Below are 12920 nucleotides of genomic sequence, written 5' to 3' on the forward strand. Positions count from 1 at the left end.
TGCAGTAGAGACAGGGTTTTGCCATGTTGGCCAGGTTGGTCTTGAACTCATTACCTCAGATGATCCAAGCACCTTGGCCTCCCAAAGTGCTGGGATTACACGTATGAGATATCTATATATAGATAAATTTATCAGTAGATAAATATTTATATTTATCTATATCTATAGATATAGATATCTTTTTCTTTGTAGTGAGAAGAATTGAATATTGCTAAAAAGAAAACAAACAACCACAACAAAAATAGTTTTTTGTATGAACAGAAGTAACACTTCTGAAGTGAAGAAAGGAAGACTGGCTACATAATTTTCAGGGCCCAGAGCAAAATAAAAATGGAGGTCCAATTTTTAAAAACTAAGAATTTCAAATTACCTATAGCAGAATATTAAACATATTTTAGAGATAGAACATATTCCTCCTTTATTTCTAAAACCTGTAAATAGAAAACGACTTAAAAATTTACCTCATTGTAATGTTCTAAGTGATTAGTGTGGTGCACAATGTGTATGTAGCAGTAACCTTAACCACTGAGGAAAGCATTTCATGCAATAAAAACGTGTACATGAAGCACTATCGTTTTAAAAGGATATGTTCACTGTGTAGAAAAACAATTTACTCTGCTCTCAATATAGCAAAAAGATGTGTTTTCTATAGTAACTATAATATATATCTTCTTGAAAGTTCTTCTGAGAGCTGCCATTTTTATGCATGGAGCCATTGTTTTTGTTCTGCTATTAATACTTTATTCTGAGCCCAAACATTCACCAATGTTATCATTTCTTGTTTATGGTATGATACATTTATTCATAAAAATTATGTTAAATATAAATATAAATGCTCAGACAATGGAACATTACGACTCCTCCGATTTGAAGCAAATTTGACAAAAATAGGTTTCAACTATTACTTAATGATTTAAAAAAATAGCTGATTGCTTAACATTCTTCCCATTCATCATGCTCTCTCATACTTTTGAAACTGTTTTTTCTACTGTCTTGGCCTGGAAAGTTGTTATCCTCATCTGTCAATTCCTTGGCTACATTTTAGGATTTGGTTTAGACATAATTCATAAAGTTGGAACTGGATGGCTGAGTAATGGCTGACTCTGGTTCCATAGCACCCAGTATCAAGGATTGATGGGCCATTTGATATAGAATACTAGACTAATGTGTCTTGTATTATCAGTACATCTGTTCCTCATGGCAGATCCCTGCTTTTGTAATTTTTGTATTCCTAGCATATAGTAGGTGTTCAACAAATAACAGTTTGACCAAACTTACATAAAATTACCAATTTTGTTTGAAATTTCATTCATCTAACATTTCTTCACTACCTAGCACTTTTCAGATATTGTACAAATACCAGTGAGAAAGACAAATATGGTTACTGCCCTTACAGAACTCAAAATACCAGCAACAAAGATTAAAAAGGATAAAGAAATTTACTTTGGTCACAGCTATAAGGAGAGGATAGGCTATTAACAGTCATGTAACAATGATCCTAGGATTCCAAGATTATTTAGCATAAAATGATGTTGCTAAACATATGTCTTTAGTATTTATATAAAAAATTATCAAAAAGCTTGTGCAGGTGATCAATCTTGTTAAAACTGTGTTCTTTGTTCTTAGGATGTCATCCCCCTTTTCAATTTTAGACTTTATTTATTTTAAATTTATATTATTGACATACTTTTCAGTGAAACATGTTTACTCTATATCGGATCTGTTACAAAACTACATTCCAATGTTAGTATAAAGAAGAATAACTTGAAGTTATAAGTGACATAGACTCCATGATTATCTTAAGCAGTACTATAATATTTATATCTTCATTTATATATTTGCATACCTGTAGATGATTTATTTGTTTTCAAATCTGACTTGACTTAACACATATTTCATAAGTGTGCTCATTTTTACTACTAGGGCATAATTTAAATTAAAACTGTCATCTTCATATGTAAAAGGAGCATACACTCTCTTGACTACCAATGATCTCAGAACAGAAATAGCATCTTGGCAGACATGTTAAATGGGAAATAGTGATTTTGGTTTCTACACTTACTATTGTTTGTTATCTTATATTATTCAAACACAGGTTGCATAGCCATGAGTAATTTTAGTAACTCAATCTTACTTATTTTGGAGAAACTGCTGTTCAGCTTTGGAAAATTAACTTTTTCATCAGCCATATTGCTTGAGATGGTGACACATTTTCCATCTTCATGGAGAAAATATTTGGACACATCCTATGCAGTATTAGCTTCCAATTACAAGTTTACAAATTACAGTAAATTATTAACTAGTTACAAATTATAGTGAAGCAAAGTCCTCCAAGAAAAGGAAGAAAATTCTAATTTTTAGCTGCAATAAGATGCTTCACATGAGTTGAACTACCTTCTGTGCCAATTTGTAAGTGTTCTCTATGAGTTAGTAGTTAACTAATTAACTATAAGTAATTGTTAGTTATGATACTGGTTATTAGTAGTTACTAGTTAGCTGCTACTAACTAGTAACTATTAATAACTGTTAATAGTAGTTACTAGTTAACTAACTAGAGAGTTGTGGTCTTGAGATAAACCTAAACTCTTCAAATTCTGATACTTAAGTTTACTTCAAGTGTGGACTTCGAAGTTGTTTATTTTTCAGTTGATACTATGAACCACTTATCCATTACTTTTTCTTAGCTTTCTTAAAAGACTGAGACCACAGATGAATAATATCCTCTCCCTTAACCATTGGAGCAGGTAGAAAACTACCAAATATGCATACTCTGGCCTTTGATCGTGGAACACTAGAACACAATTAGTTTAGAAAAAGAAATATATTCAAAGAAGCTAAGATGATTCCTTCCTGAGAGCAAATGAATATATAGCAAGTTCGTTTTTCTACATAATTTAAAAGACTACATGGGCATGGATATCAAATGACATGTCTCGGTTAAAATTTTAAATATGTGGCAAAATCTTCTTAACAGTGATAAAACGTAAAAATACTTCTGTTTTTAACCTGAAAAGAAATTACTCACATGTGGATATATTAGCCCCTATACCCATGTCTGAGCTAAAAAGAATGTAAAAATGTAAGCTCTATAAATAACATAGAACAAAAAAAAAAAAAACAACCTAAACAAAAATGTAAACTATCTATAAAACATCATGTTCCAATTTATTGTAAATTTTGAAAACCTCTAGTAGAAATTATTATTCATATCAATTTTGCTTTCAGTCTCCAGAGACAGAAAAAATAAAAATCACAGAAAAAATAACCTTGAGATCAAGTTCAGATTTCTGGAGGATAAAATTAATATTTCAGATTTTCTCCTGGAAATTTGTACTTGTATTTTCTTTCTAAGCATATCAATTTGTTGAAATCCATGCTTACTCATAGATCTGTCTATATAATTTGCAGGGCTCAGTGCAAAATAAAATCTCCATATTCAAGAATTATTAATAGCGACAAGACAGCAACAGCAGAGTGTTAATCCAAGCATGGTGCCATCTTAATGTTGGGCCCTGTGTGATTCTGAGGTCACATGCCTGAGAAGTTGGCTGTGCTTATACTTTCTTTCCATAGTGTCTTCTCACTCTATAATTGCTTCACATTTATTCCCATATTTCCATTTCAAAATCATGTTTGGCTTATTACAAAGTATATGAATATTTATTTAAAATATTGAACAGGTCATAATTTTTAATGTGAAAAAATGTTCTTAAACATTGGTAATTGAGTTGTTGATCAGCATATATAGTCAAGAAAATTATCCTTGGCTGATTCACTATAAATACTGTGTGAAATAAAACAAACGAAAATCTTTTTTGGTTAATTGGTATCAATTGCCCTTGTAGTGATTTATTTAGATGAAGTCATTTAATGTTTCTAGTGTGTATTGATTATCTTGAAAAAATAATTTGTATCTAATAGTGTTATAGTGTGGGCTAAGCTTTCCTAAGTACCCATTGAAAAATTGAGACCAATAAAATGCAATGAAGAAGCGGGCACTACCACTCAAATTTGATTGCAAGTAGAACATTTGAGAAAATTGCTATTTAAAGTTCCCTATTAAAAATTACATTTTTTTATTTTAAAATTTTGAAATTTACATAGGAAAGCTGTTATAGTGTCGTTAAAAATATGTTATTGGCTATATATTAGATATGTTTGTAATAACTTAATCTCATAATTAAAATATCAAAAAAGAGGTCTGTTGAGGGGGGCTAGGGGAAGGACAGTGGGAGGGAGGCTGGGGAGGGATAATGTGGGGAGAAATGTCAGGTATAGGGTGATGGAGTTATGGGGGCAGCAAACCACCTTTCCATGAATGTACCTATGCAACAATCTTGCATGATCTGCACATGTACCACAGAAACTAAAGTACAGTTAAGATGAATATGTATCATGCATTAATTTCTTTTTGTGACATTTAAAATATAGCAACATGTATATGCATAGTAGAAAATAAAACAGTACTAAAGAAACCATTATTGAATGGAACAGTTTCACCCCTGCCCAGTGCCACATCCCAGAAAACCTTTTTATTACCTCTAAATAATTAAATAGCATGTTCTATGGGTCTTTAAATTTATCAGCATTAGAAATTATCTCCTGACTTATAACAGCTGAGACATTGAACCATATTCATCATTACTTATTTCTACTAATTCTTCAACCTCTATTTTTTGTACTGTTTCAGATTATATCTCCTTATTTGACTCTCAGATGTTAATTTCCCTTTTTCTCAACTTCTTTTTTCTGAGAGTTACAGGTTTATGTTGTCTAGGTTGATAAAATTTATGTGGGTGAATATTGAAGTTTTCAAAACAAGGTGAAAACTAATAAATAACTGACTTTTAACCAAGCCACTTGCATAGCTAGTAGTATGCTGATAACAAACTTCCTTCCCTGTAGGTTCAATTTCATATCTCTTACCTACTAAAGAATGTAGTTCACATCTTGTTGAAATGGATTCTATTTTCTCATACTTCACTAAGAGCTAAAAAGTATGGTTTGATATGGTAATTTTATATTTGGATCAGGTTTGTCTTACTTTTATTTTCCCAGAATTTCTAATAATCTTTGATTTGTCCTTATTCAGTGAAGTAGTGTGAGCTTCTTAGCATAGCCACATTCTATTCCATATATTCCTTTTTATTCAATATGTTTTTTTTATTCAAGATTGGTTTTTAGAGGTCACTCTACTAATAATTTTCTAATTTGGACCTCTTTTTTTTTTTTTACAGTTCTGCTTTTTTGCTCATGTAACAAGTTGCCATTTCATGCTCCTGGAATCCCAGATTAATTTCACTATTGCTCGTGTAGCCATTCTTTATTTTTACTTATAACCCATATTCTCCTTATTTATATGTCCAAACAAAATTTTCCAAAAAATGAAGGTAATAAGAAAGAAAAAAGAAAGAAGATGGAAGGGAAGAGAAGGAGGAAGGAAGAAAAATATAGAAAATGTGGAAGGCAAATGAGGAAGATCAATATCATTTGGGAGGTAAAATTTTTCCGAGTCTAATAATTCTGTAGATACAGAATCCTAGATTCCAATCGTATTTTATAATCAAAGAATTGAATATATTGTCCATCTTTTGTATTTTCTACCATGATTGATGAAAATCTGATGTAGTTGGCTTGTATTTTCACTCTGGAAACTCAGTGCTCTGCAAATTGAAAGTCGTGTATCCAGGTATAGTCTTATTTATTTGTATTTTCCACCTTTTCAAAACAGGACTCAGCAGTCCCTTCCCAGTTTGATATTTTTTGTTTATTTTCAGATTTTATAAATTACTTCTTCTCCAGCTGTGGTTATTTCCTCTTCTCCATATTTTTTCCTCTTCTCTCCTTATCAAATTCTGTAATTCATATATTAACAATATTGGAATGTTACATTATGCCTCTCTTCTCTCAAAATCAACTTTTAAAAGTTTTTTTAACTCTAAATAAGAAGATTATCTTTCCTCAATTTCTAATCTTTAGGTTTTCTTTCTTTTGACTAATAAATGCTTAATTTTATTTATATTGTTGCTGTTGTTTAGAGACAGGGTCTCACCCTGCTGCCCAGGCTTGTGGTACCATGGTTCCATAATAAGCTCATTGCAGCCTTGAAATCCCAGGCTCAGTTGATCCTCTTGCCGTAGACTCCCAGACATTTAGGACTACAGGTAGGCACCTGGCTATAAATGCTTAGTTTTAAAACTCACTTTTGCCTTCTCCTCTCCACCCACTCCCCATCTCTGTTTATTTTTCTCATTTTGTATAACATCATGTTCTGGCCTTATGTAATCCACATATTCTTGAATCTTTTTGAAAATATAAATTTAAGATGTTTAAATTTTTGTTTGAGGTCTTTAATTCTGTCTTTATTCTTTTTATTGCTGTTTGTTCTTTTTGACTTTTTTTTTCTCTGCTACGTTATATGTATAGCAGTCAGTATAGATATTCACACTTAAATGTATGGGCAGGGACATTTTCCAGGTAGCTAGAATAGATTTCCCCTATTGTTGAAAGGAGGAGAACACTGTAGACATCTGTAAGTATGCTGACTGACTCTGAAAAACCTTGGCTTTAGGTGGAGATTAACATCCTGGATGTCTTCATAGTCAGTGCATAGAGAGTTCTTGTCTCTTGCACTTAGGGGCAGCCTCTTGAGAATCTGTGTAGGAGTCTCACTGGCAGTTCCCTGCTATGTGCAGAGGCAAGGCCTTGTTTTATAATTTGCTTTCATATTATCCAGCATTGTAGGATCTTATAGCAAAAACAAAATTTCATATTAATTCAGTTCACCATGTTGCCACATTGTTCACTATGTTAGCTAATATCCTATTTAAACTTTATAAGTTTGTTTATTATGTAAAGAAAAGTGTGATTCTAGATTCTGAGTCAGCAAACATTTTTCTTTGAATGGCCGGATGCAAATATTTGAGGCTTTGTAATTCATATGGTCTCTGTTGCAACTATTCAACTCAGCCATTATAGCACAAAAATAGACATAAATAATACATAAACAACTGAGCATGACTATGTTCTAATAAAATTTCATCTGGTTGACGGACCATTGTACTGACATCTGACTGAATCACAGATTCTTATTCTTTTCTTTATTTGATTTGTATTAGTGTTGATGTCATTTGGTTGTCCTTCTATTTTTTATTTTTTATTTTAATAACATTAGGGGTACAAGTGGTTTTTGATTACATGAATGAATTGTGTGATGGTATGAAGTATAGGCTTTTATTTTACCTATTAGCTAGTATTCATTGGGCAGCTCACTGATTCTTATTCTGATTTCATATTCAGGAATGTCCGTGAACCTTACTGAAACTGTCCACAACATAATTGTGCAAGAGTTTTGTTACAAAAAAAACATTTTTTTTGTTAAAAAAAAAAAAAGTGTTTTTGTTTGTTTCAAAGTTATAATGCATGGTTTAAAAGAGAGGAAAGGATAAAAAGAGACAAAGCTGGCTACAGGTCTGAGGGAGTCTAAGGAGAGAAAAATGCGAGAGTAAAGAGGGGACAAATTGAGGGAAAAACCAGGGGCCCAAAATCCCGGTATCCCACCCACAGTCCAGCCCTTGAAGCAGGAGTGAAGAATTAGATCAGTTTTGTACAAGAGTTTTAAAAAAAATCAAATCACAACAAAGCTGACTTGGCTTCTCTTTGAGCCTCCTGGATCACCGTATGTCTGTCACTCTGGCCAGTCCTGCCTCTCCACCACAAACACTGTTTCAGCTCTCCTAGGCCTCCACCTGTGTCCCAGTCTGGGGTTTCCACGGATTGTGAATACGAAGTTAGAGTGAGGCTGCTTCAGAGCTCCCAGGCCATGTGTTCATCCAGACTCCAAGTGGAGTGTAGGGCTCCCAAGGGCAGTGAGGGGTGGGACGGGCAGACCCTGCCCAGGCAGTCCTCACATTGGACAGGGCATCAGACGGCATCCCAAGGGCTTGCCCTCCCTTTCCCCCTCACCCCAACTCAGGTGGAGGGGGAGCAGCTGTGTTGGTGAAGGTTTCAGCTCAGCACGGAACGGACATCAGCGGTGAACCTGAGGGCATCCAGCATCGGGAGCAGGTTGAGAAGGGCTGTGTCACTGGGGTCACTGAACCAGGATTTGATGGGGATGGCATTGTCTGGATGGCTCCTGTAAGCCCCTGGGGAGTTATCCAGGATCACAATGCTGGAGAGGTCACTGCGGACCACAGAGAGGTCCTTGATGTAGCTGACCAACTCCAAAGTGCAGTGCTGTCTGTAGTATCGCCTCTTAAGGATGCTTCTGCTGTTGTCCAGTTTATCTGCCACAGCAGAGCCATAGATCTCCATGCTTGCTGTAAACACCACCAGCTCGTACCACTGGCTCACCACTTCCAAAAAGAAATCCACATGAGGCCTCTTATGTACAAAAAACCGGACAGGATATTTGTCTATTACCACCTTGAGGATGAAGTCAGGAAGTGTTCCAGGCTGGACTGTAGGCCTCAGGATCACATCATGGTGGGAGTGAATAAGTGTCTCATCCAGATCCAGCACCAGGATCTTCCTCTTCACCTGGGTTAGCCGATTCCGGGACACAGGAGATAAGAGTAGGATATCATATCGAACAGTTTGGTACTGAATTACCTTGCGGATCTGCCTCTGCAAAAGGTAAATGAAGACGCTCCAGAGCTTGGCAGCGAAGGCATGCATCCTCAGCCTGCATCAGGAGCGAATGATCCTGTTGGGCCAGAGCCAGGCCACCTCTGATGAGGGCGACTCGTCTCTTCACACGCATTGAGCCAAGAGAGCTGAGATGATGGGAGAGACAGTCAAGAGAAGACAAGGAGAAAGGTATGAAGAGGCTGAGTGATACACAGAGGGACCCTTGGAAATCTCACAGTTCCGGAGGCTGGGAAGTTCAAGACTGGGTGCCTACATCTGCTCAGCTTCTGGTGAGGGTCTCATGCTGCATCAAGACATGGTGAGGAAGTGGAAGAGGAACAGGCATGTGTGGAGAGGGACCAAACATGAGAAGGGACTTGGCTTTATAACAACCTGCTCTCAAGGAAGCTTCTCCATTCTCAAGAGATTGAGAACTCTATCCCTTTCTTGATACTGCATTAATTCTACTCATGAGGGATCTGCCCCCATGACCCAAACACCTCCCAACTGCCATCAGCTAAATTTCAATAAAAATTTTGGCCAGGGAATCCATATCCAAACCATATACTTAGAAGTGGGATTTTGGGATCATAGGGGTACACATGAAAAAAAAAAAGGTAAATGTGAGTGTGTGTATGTGTATGTTTGGTGTGTGAATACATAATGTGAGTTAGAGAGTGGGATCATTCATATTCACCTATAATTTTTTTCCTGTGGAAAAAGGCCATATTTTCAAACGTTTAAGAGATCCAAGGCTCTGAAAACATTAGTTAAATCATGCAAATATCCCTAAATGCTAAAGCTCTAGAATTCTCTGATAAGATTTCCTTTTTATACATTCCCTTGCTAGTATAAAACAAATCTATTAAATTTTAAATAATTTTAAAGTAATATTCTGGATCCCTTTTTTTTTAATTTCAGTTGGACCCAGTAGTGAAAGAAAAACAGATAGGAGATGTGTGAGAGGGTGGCTGATAAAGCTTAGTAATACCATTTCTTTAAGCTAATTCTAGAGCCATGCCATGACATTTAAATAATTTTAAGGTCAACTTATTTAACAAAGTAATTCCTCTTCCACTAATTTTAACTGCTAATTTTAACCTCCTATCAGCAAACTACATAGTTGATGTTCAATTGCCAATGGAGAAACTAATCTCCACCCATCTGAATACACACTATTATTTTCATATATTTGTTGGCTCCAACAGTTTAAATATAATGCAACCATAGATTTACCTTCTGAATAGAATATAACCTTTTTTTTAAATATATTTTTTATCACCTGGGCTACAATAGAGACAGCAATAAATGCAAGTTCTTATTTCTGGACTTTAGCCAAAAGTTTCTGTTTAAGGTGATTTAGAGTAGGTCATCACTGACAGGCATTTTTTGCTGAGATTGTTTCAGGAAGAATAAAGTTAAATTAATAATGCTCTAAATTTAATTCTGAGCTCCTATAATGGTTTAATTTTCTTTTATATGTATTATTAGACAGTTAATCATTCACTATAAGTAATACATTATGATTTTGCCCATCTGTAGATATAGTTGGAAATGCTAAATTAATATTTAGAAGCAATATAACATAGTTATTGATAAGGTTTGAAAGTCTACCTTGGTAAACAGTCTGACAGTCAGAAATGAATTCTAAAATACAATTTGAATATTATCTTCTTGAAAAAAAATGAAACCAAGGTATTCTTAGAATGATAGATTTTCAGGATTATATTTTAAATTCTTCTAGTAACCAAACCACAGTTTACACATAAGAAATCATAAACACATTATTTCCTTCAAATTAAGTAGAATATAACTAAATCTGGAAGTCTAGCTTATCTAATTTTATTCATTATTACCTCTAGAGTAATTTCAATAAGGTTAAGTACTTTTTAAAATTTATTTTGTTCTCATTTATTTGTGTCATGGGATCTTTAGCATGTTTCTTCACCAGCCAGACACTTCTGTGACAGGTGGCTCCTTTGCCTGAGGTTTGTTTGGGCCTGATGTACTTGTTTCACTCACTTGGACTGACAGGCTGCTCTTGGCTTTCACTAGCAGCCCAAATCCCATGCCTGCCAAAGGCAAGCATGGTGTGGAGCAGTAACAGATGTGTGAGTGAGTGAGCGCAGGATCAGGTCACTGTGCACAACCAGGCACTCTGCCTGCAGTGGGGCAGTCAGCTCCAGGCACTGGCAAAAGTGCCAGCTCTCTCCTGCAGCTGGATCAGGCCCTCAACAAGCAGCTTCCACTGTGGGCACTGGGAAACACAGTGGTGGCCAGAAGCTTGTAGATACCATCTGGGGAATCACAGAGCCCCAGTGAGGATGTCACTGTCCTGGTTCAGGGACCTCCTAGGTCTGGAATCCCTGAAGTGTCATAGCTATTCTTTCTTTCTCATTGCCTACAACATGGTGAGGAGGGGACGTGTTTCACTTCTTTTGTGTTACAGCTTTTTCAGTCTCATCATTTGGTGGGTTCCAGCTTATTGTCCTACAACCAGGAAGAATGAGATACATGGATGACTAGAGGGTGAGCAAGGTGAAGAGGTCTTTTATTGAGCAACAGTAAATCTCTAAGGAGACCTGGAATGGTTAGCTCCTATCCACAATCAGGTCATCTCAATGAGTAAACAGCTGTTGGCACAGAGGAAACCCACAGTGAGTAGCTCTTCTCTGCAGGAAGGTCATCCCATGAGTCTGCAGCCTGCAGCCCTCAGCAGAGAGGAAACCCACAATGGGTAGCTCCTATAAACAGGCAGGTCATCCTGACAGGTCTGCAGCCCTCAGCAGAGAGGGCTGGAGTGTGCAGCTCCTATCTACAATCAGGTTGCTCCAATGATTGTACAGCTCTCAGCAGAGAGGAGACCCACAGTGGGCGCCTCTTCACAGGTAGGTTGTCCCATCATCTGCCTGATTCTGTCTGAGACTGGGGTTTCTATTGGCTTCAGAGTGGAGGAAATGCATGTTGATTGGTCCATGGGCAGCCATGGGACAGCCTGAAAAGGCACCATAATTTCTCACCCTGATCCACAAAACTGGCATCCTAGAACCCAGGTTTCAGATTATCAGTTACTCGAAGGTGGAGTATCAGCAGAGACCTGCCACTTTCCTCCTAGGAGCCTGTCTGCCTCCTGCTGCTGTTCACAGCATCCAGGCTGTCCATGTGGAAAGGTGCCTGCAGTTCCGTGTGAGCCACCCTCAGTCCCCCTTAACCTCTGTCTTGTGCTCATTGGCCCTCAAAGTATGGAGAGGGCTGAGGCAGCAGGAGTCTGGCATGTCAGTGCCTCCCCAAGCACATGCACACCCAGCCAAATTATGGCAGTACCCAAGTTTGACCACAACTTTGCTCCAAAATTGGAGTGGGCACTAGCAGTGGGAAAAGGCCTGACAGCAGGAGCAGGCACTTCTGACCTGTAGAGGCAGAAGGGCTCCCTGGTCCCCAAGAGCACAGGGATATCCAGGGCCACAGCTGCAACTGGGCAGTTACGGCTGTGCCCAGGAGCATGGGGCTCCTGTGCCACCAACTCAGAAAAAGGGTAGTGCTCTAACCTGTTCCCAGATCCTGCTGGCTCCATGGAGTGAGCAGCCCCAGCCATACTTCCCATGCTGCAGCTGGCATCTTTGTAGCAGCTGTTCCAGACAGCCCACTGCTGAGACCAAACTTTGGACCACTTGATAGGCTTTATTGTTTCCTAGGTAGAAGTTTTAGTGGAGGTTTTTAAGAACTGTCAAATGGCTGGAAGCCGGTAGATGAAGCTTGCTGTCCTCTGATTGCAGCCATTCTGAGCCCTGAAGTGTGTGTCCCTAAGAGGTAGCCTTTTGTTATCTCCCTGGAAGAGTATTGAGGTTTTCTTTCTTTTATGGAGCAGTCCCAGATCAGAGGTGCCTCAGTTGGATCAGAAATCAGCAGTTACTAATTTAGTGTTACTGTCTCTTTCCATAGAAAGAAGACCAAGGATAACAGTCTAATAATATTTTGGTATTTAATGGGAGATCCATTGACTGGGAGGAAGTCACTCTTTTTCCAGATAGTGACATGGATATAGAGGTCTAGGAAAGCATACTTAGAATCACTATAAATGTTAACTTCTTTCTCCTTACTAAATTCAAGTGCCCTCATGATGGTAATTAGCTCAGCTAGCTGTGCACTGGTGCCTGAGGAGAGAGACACACTCTTAATAACATCATTCAGGGTGACTATTGCATCCCCTACTATATGGATCCTACAAAGGAACATCCATCCATAATGAGTGTCCAGTCCGAGTTCTCTAAGGGGGTCTCTTTGAGGTC

General features: G+C 37.3%; 1 pseudogene; it reads right to left on the bottom strand.

The window, feature by feature from the left end:
- Positions 1 to 7996: 7996 nt before the first annotated feature.
- On the bottom strand, positions 7997 to 8679 carry LOC101048790 (CTD nuclear envelope phosphatase 1 pseudogene; annotated as a pseudogene).
- Between the last annotated feature and the right edge of the window lie 4241 nt (positions 8680 to 12920).

The sequence above is a fragment of the Saimiri boliviensis genome, chromosome 10, assembly GCF_048565385.1.
Source record: "Saimiri boliviensis isolate mSaiBol1 chromosome 10, mSaiBol1.pri, whole genome shotgun sequence".
NCBI classification, from domain to species: domain Eukaryota; kingdom Metazoa; phylum Chordata; class Mammalia; order Primates; family Cebidae; genus Saimiri; species Saimiri boliviensis.